The 11,249-nt window shown below is 43.2% G+C and overlaps 1 protein-coding gene across 3 annotated transcripts in view; it reads left to right on the top strand.

The window, feature by feature from the left end:
• The first annotated feature begins 635 nt into the window (after positions 1-635).
• OXR1 (oxidation resistance 1) overlaps positions 636-11,249 on the top strand; it is a 363,374-nt gene continuing 352,760 nt past the window's right edge. The window contains exon 1 of one of the 3 annotated variants that reach the window (XM_090283450.1): positions 636-703. The gene's annotated coding sequence lies outside the window, so the exon portion shown is untranslated. Of the gene's footprint in view, positions 704-8,803; positions 8,909-11,249 lie in introns of those variants that run through there. The other 2 variants (XM_090283452.1, XM_090283448.1) reach the window with 2 other exon arrangements.

Raw genomic sequence — 11,249 nt, 5'->3', positions numbered from 1 at the left:
GAGGGGTTGTTGAGCGTCGCCCTTTCCTCCCTTTTCGTTCTTGCTAACCCAGTCATCCAAAAACTTTTGTTCTCTAGAAGTCTGAGTCAATTTCCTGTGGCGGAGCTTTTACATCCCTTTAATCCAACTTTCCTCTGTTCCTTTGGAGAGAACCGAAGGAGAGAGCCCGAAATCAAATCAGGGCAGCCTCGGGCTTAGCTCCGGCGAAATCCGAGGGTGCTTCTTAAGGAGGCTCCGTTTCCCCCAGGTGGGGTGCGTTGTGCGGTCGGGGACTTAGCGGGACGAGCACTCTGGACCTCGACCCCCCAGCGCGGGAGTGGCGGGGTGTAGCTTTCAGTAGCAGCCTTGGCTTCCGCAGGAGCTATTTTTAGCGGCACAGCGCCCCCCTTCTTCCCCTGCCTCCTGCGTGGTAGCCTCCGGCTGGCTGCAACCGCTCGGCGGCTCCTCTCCGCCTCCCCCGCCGCTGCTGGCTCTTGGTATGGTCCACGCGGGCCGGCCGGGGAACTGAGCATGTCTGAGACCGCTCGGCGGCCCGGGCGGCGGCGGCGGAGTCAGAGCCGGGCTGCGTCAGGCTGAGCCCATTCACCGCGCGGCCGCAGGAGCGCAGCGCCAGTGCCGCGCCGCCCAGCCCCGCCGAGAGGGGCGCACTCGCCGTGGCGGGGCCCGCCGCGGCTCACCGCAGCCCCCTCCTGGCGACCCGCAAGTAAGTTTGAGAGGTGGTTGGGCGGTGGGGCCAGGGCATTGCGCCCCGGGGAGCCTGGACTGGCCGGCGGGAGGCGAAGCTGGCGCCCGGGATCTCTGGCTGGCCGCTGTCGCCTGTGCCTGGCGCCTCGGCGAGCCTCTTGGCTAATTTGGAAGCGGGTGGCCATTGGGATGCCCGAGTAGAGGCGACCGGCAAAGCAGGAGGGCTGAACTGGCTCTGGCGGGGGTCGAGGGGAGAGGGAAGGGCCGCGCGGCCAGAGGGGGACTTGGCAGACCGGGATCGGGCTGGTGCGGGACGGAGAGGCTGGGCTGAGGATGCAGGCGCCCGGCTGAGAACAACCGCAGAGGGAAAGCGGGGTGTCTCCGGGGGGTAGGGTGGAAGCGGCGTGAGAGCACAGTATGGGAGGCATAGTAGAGGGTGAACGTGCCTTGACCTGAGCGGCGGGAGGGAAGATGGGTGGAAAGTGGGGCGCGTGGAAAGCGGATTTGAACTAGAGCAAAGGACGCCGGTGAAAGGAACAGTGGGCTCCGGAGAACATGTGGATCCTGATAACTCAGGGAATAATGCCAGGTCAGGACGATGTATGATGGAGAGAGACAGCTTTGAATGGAAGGTTTTCGGAGAGAGTACGCGCGGCCACATGTTGGGAACCTGCTGGAGAAAGGATGGATGCAGAAAGTGGCCTGGAAGAGCCAGCAGGAAAATCGCTGAGGGATTTGGGTGAAAGGGAGGAGGGGAGAGATTCGACGAAATAACAGGGCTGCTGGTGGGGCCGAAAGGCTCAGGAAAGGACTGGAGGCTACGTGCGCCCCACCCCCCCAATAGTGATTTAGTCGCGGTTCTGTGAGGTTCACTTATACCCCAGGTTTCTTCTCCATCTGCTACCTGGCTTGGTCTCCCGAGACTCGCTGCACTTGAGCTTGTAGGAGATTTGGACTAATCTGTCTGCCGGGAGGTTAGTCAGTTACAGGGGAGCTGCCGGGGCTTTCCTTAAGTGGTTCCCGGCACCCTCGGGGTGCAATGTAGAGTCTGAATGTGTGTTTCAGGGTGGGCAAGGAGAGTGGTGTCCATTACAGGCCCCAGGAATCTATGGTCTCGCTGTTTTGGACTGGGGAGTCAGGCAGAAGTCTGCAGCGTGCAACTCGCGGCGGGGCATGTGTGCGCGCATGTGTGTGCACGTGTGTGCGTATTGCCTGCCCGGGGTCGCGTGTGTTGCTGCAGTGTGCGTCTATGATGAGGAGATTCTGGGCTCCACCGGCAGCACGCGGAAGGGATTAAGGGGAACGTCCTTTCCTACACCTCTTCTACCTCCTTGCCCCAGGGTCACATTCTTTGCTGGTCCAATGATGCTCATCTCTAACCTCTTCCTACTCCTCGCATCCCCCGAACCTGACATTGGTCTGTTCCTCTGATCCTGTACTCGGAGGCGGCTGCCCCATCCACTGCCGGAGATAGGAGCCCCGGTGGCCAGAGCGGCTGGGCTCCCGCCCGAATCTACTGGCCCTTCCCTGGGGCGTCGCTCTGGAGGTCCACAATTCACTCTGCTGCCCCTGCAGTTGATGTGGTGAGGTTGCCCCTTGGGTTGGGGAGGCAGGCGGGATTGTTCCAAATGACCAGTGGGAAAGAGAAGCCCGGAAGAGTAGCTAAGTAGCACTTATGGGTGGGTGGCTCTCCCTTGAGTTCCCCACGCATTAATGTAACTTAAAAAGAAAAAATAAGATTAGTAGAATAAACAAACATCTGGTGCAAAAAGCTTTATGTAAAAACGCCTCTGACTGTGAAAGATTTCACCCATCAACCTCAAGAAGGAAAGAAGTTTCTGGTACCGGATTTGAAACGGGAGGGTGTGGGGGAGGAGCAGGTGTTGTCGCCAAGTCGCTGGCTTCTCAGACTCCACTGGGCTCGCTGTGTTCTGTCGTCATCCTTGGTGCCATATCTTAAGTGAGACTTGATCAGATACAGGGAAATGAGGATGAAGGTGACTCTGGAAACCTGTGCCATCTGTGGAAGGACTCAAAGAAGGGAAGTGAAAACTGTACCTACTGCCTGCTGGTATCCAAGAGGCTCTGAGATTGTGTGTGTGCAATCATCAGACATAGTTCTGGACCCCCAAAGTACAGGGGCAGGGCCGGGTAGGGGGGGTGACACAAATGAAGAGAAGTGAGAACTCTAAAAAGTGATGAGGACCATGGTATATGGGTTGTCTTGCAGAGTGATCAATGACCTGTGGAGGAACACAGTAGAAAAGACAGCAAACTTCTAATGACCAAGGCTTGTCTTCTTCTTATTCCATGTGACAGTGGCTGACCTCGTTTCTGCATAGTAACTATTGAAATATACCTTTTGAAAAACTCTATGTACATGCTACTGAGCATCAGTATGGTGGAAAGTTTGAACTAGCCTTTTCTGCTTCTATTACTATGTTTATTTCCTACTGATTTTCATCAGTAATTGTGTTGAAGGTAAAATAAATTATTGTTTTAGCCATTAATTCTGTTCTCCGCAGAGTGCTGTTCAAATAAAATATAACCTTACATGTTTGCCTTTTTTGTTTGTTTGTTTGTTGGCCAAGGAGGAGGGATTGTTGGGCACATGGATTAGGTTGTCAAAGGCAGAATTTAGGCACTGGAAGCTCTTATGAGCCTGTGGACATGCAACCTTCATTTATAGGATGCTAAATTTCATGTGAAATGAGAAAACTCTTCTTTCTTCATTCTTCACCTCCTGCAATGGAAATACAAAGGATTGTACCGCTAGTCCTCAGAAGCCTAATTTGGCACTAATTTTCTAGAGGATTGTTCCCTAAATCCAGGTGTGCTCCAGGTAATAGCCAATAGAATCTTTGCTGCCCTAAGGTAAAGGCATTTTTTAAAAGGTAGTGAAATGGCTTGATGAGGCAGAATAATGATAGAAATATTAGTCAAAGTGGAAGAAGAGACATCACTTTTCCTTACCCTGGGGTATCTTATTGATAGCCTAGAGGCCACTGGCTATGTCTGGAGATGGCTTTTGGTTGTTACAACTTGGGGGAAGGGTGCCTTGGCATCCCATGGGCAGAGGACAGGCATGTTGCTAACATTATCCAAGGCACTGGATGGTCACTCAGAACAAAGAATGGCCTGACCACAAATGTCGATAGTGTTGAAGTTGAGAAATCCTGGCTTAGAGCAAGACATGATTAGAATTAAAAGCTACTCCTGTTGGGATGTTTTCAAATATTCCTTTTGGAAGTCTATCTTGAAAATCACGAGTAGTTAATATTAAAAGACTTTCTTTGCAAAATGGCCCCATGTTCAAAAACACTTTGTTTTAAGGAAATTAAAGATGTTTTCCTTTTAGTAGAATATCTTTTCAGTCTTAAAAATTCCTGAAATATATTAGGAATGCCTAAAATGACAAGTATATAGTATGCATGTGAAGAGAGTAAACATAGTTGATAAAAACAAAACTGTTCAACTACTGTATTTTTCACTGAACTTGTTTGGTAATTGTCTTTTAAAATACATAGCATTCATTTTTAAAATTATAATTAATTAAAATTACAACTGGTAATTTCTTCATATAGTAAGGGATTGTACAGCATCAGAGAATGTTGGTGGAATATTTATTAGACGCCTCATGAAATGTTCCAAAATGAAACCTTAGTGTTTGTAGACATCTACACAGGAAGGTAAGAATCCCATATAATTTTCATGTATTTAGTTTCAATTTGAAATCAACAGCGTGATGTGTATTGAGGAACAAACTTGTCTAGTCTGTAGCACGATACCTACAGAGGAGGAACAATAGCTTATATCCTTAAATGTAATAAGATCAGGGAACTGTTCTAATATTGATTGTATGCAGGAACTCAGAACACTTACTAGGTAAAAAGCTTTGTCATCACTGAGGCCTAGAAAACTTGAGAGATTTGGCCAGTGTTTCTACCCTCTCTCCTGCCCCAGCCCCATGTCCTTGGTTGGGTGGCTTCGAATTCATTCTGCATGGATCACCATTAGGGCTGCTTCCTTCCCTTCTTGTTCTAATAATCATGCCCTCCATCCTTGGCCATTACCATCCTTCAGTCCCTCAGGAATTCATGTAGCAGAGAAGACTTTATACTCCTGCTAAGTCCCTTGGGGACCCAATAACCCCTCCTTTTCTTCTGTGTGTGCAAACACTAACAGCTCTATTCTGCTTACAAAATGCACCAAACAGATCTGTGTCTCTTGGAAAAAGACAGTGGGAGAGCCCGTGTTTCCCACAAAGGCAGCCTGGATTCTCTACTCTTGCATCTTTGCATTGTTTTTGTTCAGTTGTTTGTTCAAATGCCTATTGTTGCTGATAGGAAGGCTTTGTCTTTCCCAAAGGAATAGTGAAAGAATTGAGGAAAACAGAACTTCAGCTTGAGCAACACTGGCATTCAAAGAGTGCACCTATCAGTGGACTACATGAAAGCCCAAAAATGATTTAAATCAATGAAAATCATAGTTTATAAATTCAACAAACATTTACAAATTCAAAAGTAAGTTCTGTTCTAGGCACTGGGACTGCTGCATTTGCAAAGGCTGAGCTGCCTTGTAATTGAAACCAGTTTGCTAAACCAAGTTCATTCACAGATTATAGATACATTCAGCATGTTTCTAAAAGCCTGTGTGTAAAAAGAAACACAGGCTGGATATTCATTTTCATGAAATTAGGAGCAGTTATATAGCCTCGTTCTTGAAAGTACTTCCGAATGCAATTGGTGAAATGCGGATGGCCGGAGAAACCATTAGGGAGGAGATGGTTGCATGTATTTCTGTATGGACTAGACAAGAAGAAAGTGAGCAATTTGAGGTGAAAGTGGTCAGTTCTTGTTTCTCTTTAACTTTATATAGGAAATAGTTATTGATTTTGTCTGACAGCTACACAAGGAGAAATGGTTTCCTTCCCATTGTTATTGTTGGGTGGATGTGTGCCCTTTTACAAGACCGATTACCATTGTGGTAGAAGGCAGTAGTGGGTTGGCTGGTACTAGTGTTTAGAGTGAAGCAGAATTTCACATTGAGATTCTGTCCTAATTAATGTTTGCAACAGAGCCTTTGAACACATACTTTCAAAGACTGATCATACCATGTCACCATTTTGAGGAGACTACAAGGAAAATTACAGAAGTGAGTGTTTTTGCCATTTTGAGTACTACATAACACCTGTGTTTTAAACTATTGGAGTACGTATACTTATTGTGGGAAATTGAAATAATAGGAAGGCTTCTCTTACCTCTAAGCAGACTTGCTATTGTCTTAGCTGGAAAAAGAGCAGTATGAGGGGAGGGAATTTAATCAAACACTGAACGTTGCCTTTGCTGAATTCATGCACAACAACAAAAGCAAAGTTTTGAAATTTATTCTATAACAAAGGCAAAGAGACTTTTTTTAATTATTATTTTCTTTTAGCTTATTGCTAAGGATGAGCAATAGCGGTGCATGAAAAAGACTATCTTGCCTGTGTAAGATTGTACTTTTGTTTATAAATACTTATTCATCTTAAGAAACAAATAGCCCAGAATGTTTCCTGAAACTTTCAGCCTTCTTTGTAAAGAGCGTGACGTGTCTCTTCTATCCAGAATATTGATTAAGTGATGTCATTTGGAGTCTGAATACTGAGTTGAGTTGGCTGAAGCGATTCTGGTTCTAATTCTGTGATTTAGAGTTGTCTCCATCCTCTTAAAGAAAGCGAAAGAGTTGGGAGCACTCTTGTGGGTGCCGAGAGCAGCCTGTTTTGCTCCAGGACATACACGTCACTTGAAAATTTGGTCTGGGATCCCCACTGACCAAAACATAGATCTCAGTCTTCTGGATTATGAAAAGCCTGATATTAACATTGTTATTTTGAACTAATGTTGTGATCGGGCTTAATAATTAATTAATGTATTTGGAAAAGAGTGACTGATGAACCAGAATATTAACCACCCATTACAAGGAAACTGATACAGTGGTTTAGGGAGGATCAAGAACTTTGCAGTCAACTCTTAGTAGTTTTGTGACTTTATATATATATATTTAACTTCATGGAACTCCAATTTCCTCACCTTTGAAATGGAGGTAATTTTTTTTCTGTCCATTTTATTTTAAGGTTTTATGAAATAGTTTCAAAACGTAGGTGCCTATTAAATAGTGGTGGTACTTATACTCCTTCTAGTGATGAATTTAAATGGCTACTGTCCAAGAAGGGGGCAGTGGTGCAAAGGGGCCATGGTATCATAAGGGTCATTGGTGAACAAAACGAGATGGAAAAGGACCATAGAGGTGGATCAAAGATTAGGAAGGGATTTTGGAGGTGATGTAGTCTGATGTACTCCTTTGACTTATAAGATATTAGGGACGTGGGGTTATGAAGCGATCTGCCCATGGTCAACAGTCACTGCATTATTTTAGCTGAGTCTACATTTTTCAAAGTCTCCATCCAGACCTTTCTCTACCTTAAGAGCACACTTATTTCTTGGTTAAATCCATGTTTCTTCTATTTATTTAAAAATGCTCATTCAGCTCACGTTATGATATTTTAGATTATCTATAGGCAAAAACAAGTTATTAATGGGATCTCTAATTGAATTTGTATAGAAGTTCAACCTGTGTATTTACCTAAATGATCAAAGTGATCAAGCGCAACTTAATTTTTTTTTCCTAAATGGGGTGAACACAGGTAGGGTTTTAGGTAAGGACATCTAAAAACAAAAAATGCCGCTGTGGATAAATATCCTTCAACTAAGTTATATCTATTAATGATCAGAAAATTGAAGATCGGCCCTTGTTTATGATTCTGTTGTTAGTAGTTTTGTTTTTGTTTTAAATCAATTCAGGACTGTTTCCATTGTGATTTTTTGAAGAATTTCAGAGCCAATGAAAATGTAAATACCTATATGTGTTAATAGTACTTTGTGAATTGTAAAATATATTATGTATATTGTCTTATTTGTAGTTTATGATGAAGATATGTAATTGACTGCAATAATAAAATATTTAAAATTGTAAGCCAGGACAGATGGAAATTTTGAAAGAACACTCCCTTAAGAATTAGACCAACTGGAATTCGAATCTCTATTTTTTTAGTTAGTGGCTGTGAAACTTGGGCAAATTACTGTATTTTTTGTTCTATAAGATGCACCTAACCATAAGATGCACCTAGATTTAGAGGAGGAAAACTAGAAAAAAAAAATCTGAACCAAATGGTGTACTAAAATATTTAATAAAATATAACAATAATATTTCAACCATGTAAAGGGAACAGCAGTCAACAGCGATATTAAGAACCACCATCACTGTCATTAATAAATGAGGAGAGACTTTAAGGTTCAAGTACTCTTCTAGTTTTCTGGTAACCCCAAGAACTCATCATCACTAGTGTCAGAATTTATGAAGCTCAGTTGCTTACAATCACTGATATCACTTTCTTCGCTATCTTTGTACTGACTAGACACCCTGAGATTCAGCACTAAAGTGGGACATTTAAGCATCCTCAGGGGTTTCGCGTGGGCCCACTGCTTCCTCTTCTAACATCTGTCACCACTGCTTACAGGTCAGGTAATACACATCACGGTCTGTGGTGCAATATTTGTTCCATAAGATACACAGACATATTCCCCCTACTTTAGGGGGAAAAAAGTGTGTCTTATAGAGCAAAAAATGACTTTTCAGCTCTCCTATCTTTTGAGAGTCACACCCACCAGGTTACAGGTGTGATTAAGTGAGACAAGGGAGGAGAGATCTTAGTGTGATTCCTGGCTTCTGTCTTTGTTACTGCTAATTCTACTGTGCCTTTGAAAGTGATCATTTATTTTTTAATCTGTTCAGATTTATTCACTGACAAGAGTCAGAAAATCTGATTTCAGGTAGTTTTAGTTAAAAAGAAAAAGAGATAAAGAGATAGAGACTCTTAATGACTGCACCTGATTAGAGGATGGGACTATGACTCCAGGTAGGACCTGATTTAGGATTCAAACCATATGACTAGTTCCTTCTTTTCCCTTTGTACTTTCTTAGCTCAACTTTCTAAGTGTTGGCTCCATTCTCTACATGCTCTCTCCTTGGGGTTGAGAGATGACTGCCTGAGGCTTACAGGGCGTCATACTCCTGGATTCACACCTAATGAAGAGGAGAGTCTTTCCATAGTTCTTGCAGAGGAAGCTGATATTTTCAAAAATCCCAGCAAACATCCCCCTCACGTCCCACTGGCTCTAATCAGGTAAAGAGCTTATTCTTCTAACCAGCCAGAGGATGCTGTATACTTGCTGGGAGCTGTGTTTTCCTATAGAAAGGTGGGAGATTGTTTTTGAGAGAAGGGAGATTGTATGTATGACAGGCAGATAAACAATTAGGGGCTACCATGGCTCTTGTGTTATGGTCCACCTCCCCCCAATGTGGGAGCCATGGTTTTGTTTTGTTTGAGTCATAGGTAAAGTCTTAAAGGATTTTTTTCTTCTCTATTACTGAATGTATCTTTCCAGTGATGGATATACATTGTCATGATTATATGAAACCAATGTACATTAGCTTTCTTCCTACCATATACATCTTTAGGCTGGCTGGTTAGACTCTAGGATTCATGTTTTGTTATGAATAAATGTTTGTTAAAGGAACAAATCAATACATTTCCTTACATTAGATACTTGGTTGTAGGATTGCTATTTTCTCAAACATGTCAGGGGTAGCTATCATCATGTAAATTATTATCTTAAGTTTTTGGATCATGGAGGAATATGTCAGCCTCTGGCCCAACATCCACAGACCCAGATGTAATGTCCACTAAGGTTACTAAGATTTATGCAACAAATAATTCTTGTGTTTGCAAACCGCTACACATGGGCAAATAACAAAATTTCAGAAAGGTTAATTAGCTAAATCTTTACATTTATTTAAAAACTCTACAATCTTCATTGGAACTGTTGTCACGGAAGTCTTTTATATGCAGTTGTTTTCTAAGATTAAATGTGATCCTACATTGTGAATTAATGTATTAATGGACTAAGGATTCTTTCTCTCATATATTGGTAACTCTTTATATAGATCACAGTGACAGTCTGTCATGACCACATATCACACATTTAGCAGAAGAAATGTTAGCAGCCATGATAAATGGCTTTGAGCAAAATGTTTTTTTCTTCTGTTTTCATTTATCTAAATCACTTAGTAATATAAATAACTGTAAGTGATTTATTTTAAAGTGTTTCAGAATGGGAAAATGAAGCCCCACATCCTCTCAGTTTTACAGCTAACTTTCAGGCTACTTGTGGTGAGTGAGGTGAGCATGTCAGCACAGCAACTGGTTTCCCCATAGTTCCCAACATGAGGGGAAATGCATTCTGGCACAATGAAGTTAAAAAGTGAAAAACTGTAGGAATCAGCATGGCGTTCATTACTTGTTAGATCTATTTCGAGCTTAAATTTGTAAGAGGGCCAAGGAGATTTAAAGGTGCCCTTTTATGCCACTGAAATGTCATTGCAGTGAGTTTTTCTCTTGTTACCAGCACGTTTTAAAGTTTCAAGTGAGTAATCCTATTGGTGAATGTACAGCAGAGGAAGAATAAGATATACTTTTTAATTATCTTAACTATAAGATGAACAACCAAGAGGGTGAAAGAACCATTCTGGCACTATGGAAATGCTCAGCAATTTTTAGAAAAGTCTGGGGAGCAAATTAAATAGCTTTATAGACACAGCTGCTGATTCTGTTACATATTCAGAGTTTTGTGTTTTGGCGCCAGGCACACATCATGTTTGTCATGAACTATTATGGGGAAATTTTTCTTTGGCTGTAGCAATCGCTTGAGCTTCTGAACTGAATTAGATAGATATTGATTCTGGTTAATTTATGCAAAAAAGGAATTCAAGGGATGTTTAGGGAGGAGTTCATAAAGTGAAGGAAATGCTGAAGAACATGACCTTGGAAAGGATGATGCACTCATTGCTGGATGAATCAGCTCCTGTGTTTTCCATCACTGTGTCGCTGTGCTCAAGGCTTAGAATTGAGAGGGTTGGGGAAGGGCGTGATGGAGGGAGGGAGGAAGAGAAGGAGGGAGAGAGGAAGGAAAGAAGGAAGGAAGGAAGGGAGGGAGGGAGGAAGGGGTGTATCTGAGGAAGAACAGAGCATCTTGACTGACAGCCCAACACTGTGTTCAGTGAGCCCAAGTAGCTACCCCAAGGCATAATCTGCTGCTACAGGAAGGAGGGAATAGATGATACCTGGCAGGCACATTCCACTGAGACCCACTGTATGCATTCAGGATGGCGAAATGTGCTTCAGTGATGATGAATTACTAGAAAGATTAAAAGAAAGAAAGAAAGGAAAGAAGGAAGGAAGGAAGGAAGGAAGGAAGGAAGGAAGGAAGGAAGGAAGGAAGGAAGGGAAGGAAGGAAGGAAGGAAGGAAGGAAGGAAGGAAGGAAGGAAGGAAGAAAGAAAACCCTGATTGTATTATCTAAACAGTATCTATATGGGAGACAAAAACACTATGTGAGTCTCCTAAGACTGCCCTAACAAATGGCTACAACTGAGTGGCTTGACACAACAAATTTATTCTCAGTTCTG

This window comes from Furipterus horrens, unplaced genomic scaffold (genome assembly GCF_987537825.1).
Source record: "Furipterus horrens unplaced genomic scaffold, mFurHor1.1.pri manual_scaffold_7, whole genome shotgun sequence".
Classification (NCBI taxonomy): Eukaryota; Metazoa; Chordata; class Mammalia; order Chiroptera; family Furipteridae; genus Furipterus; species Furipterus horrens.
Note: the sequence above shows the minus strand (reverse complement) of the source record. Positions and strands in the feature narration are given on the sequence as shown.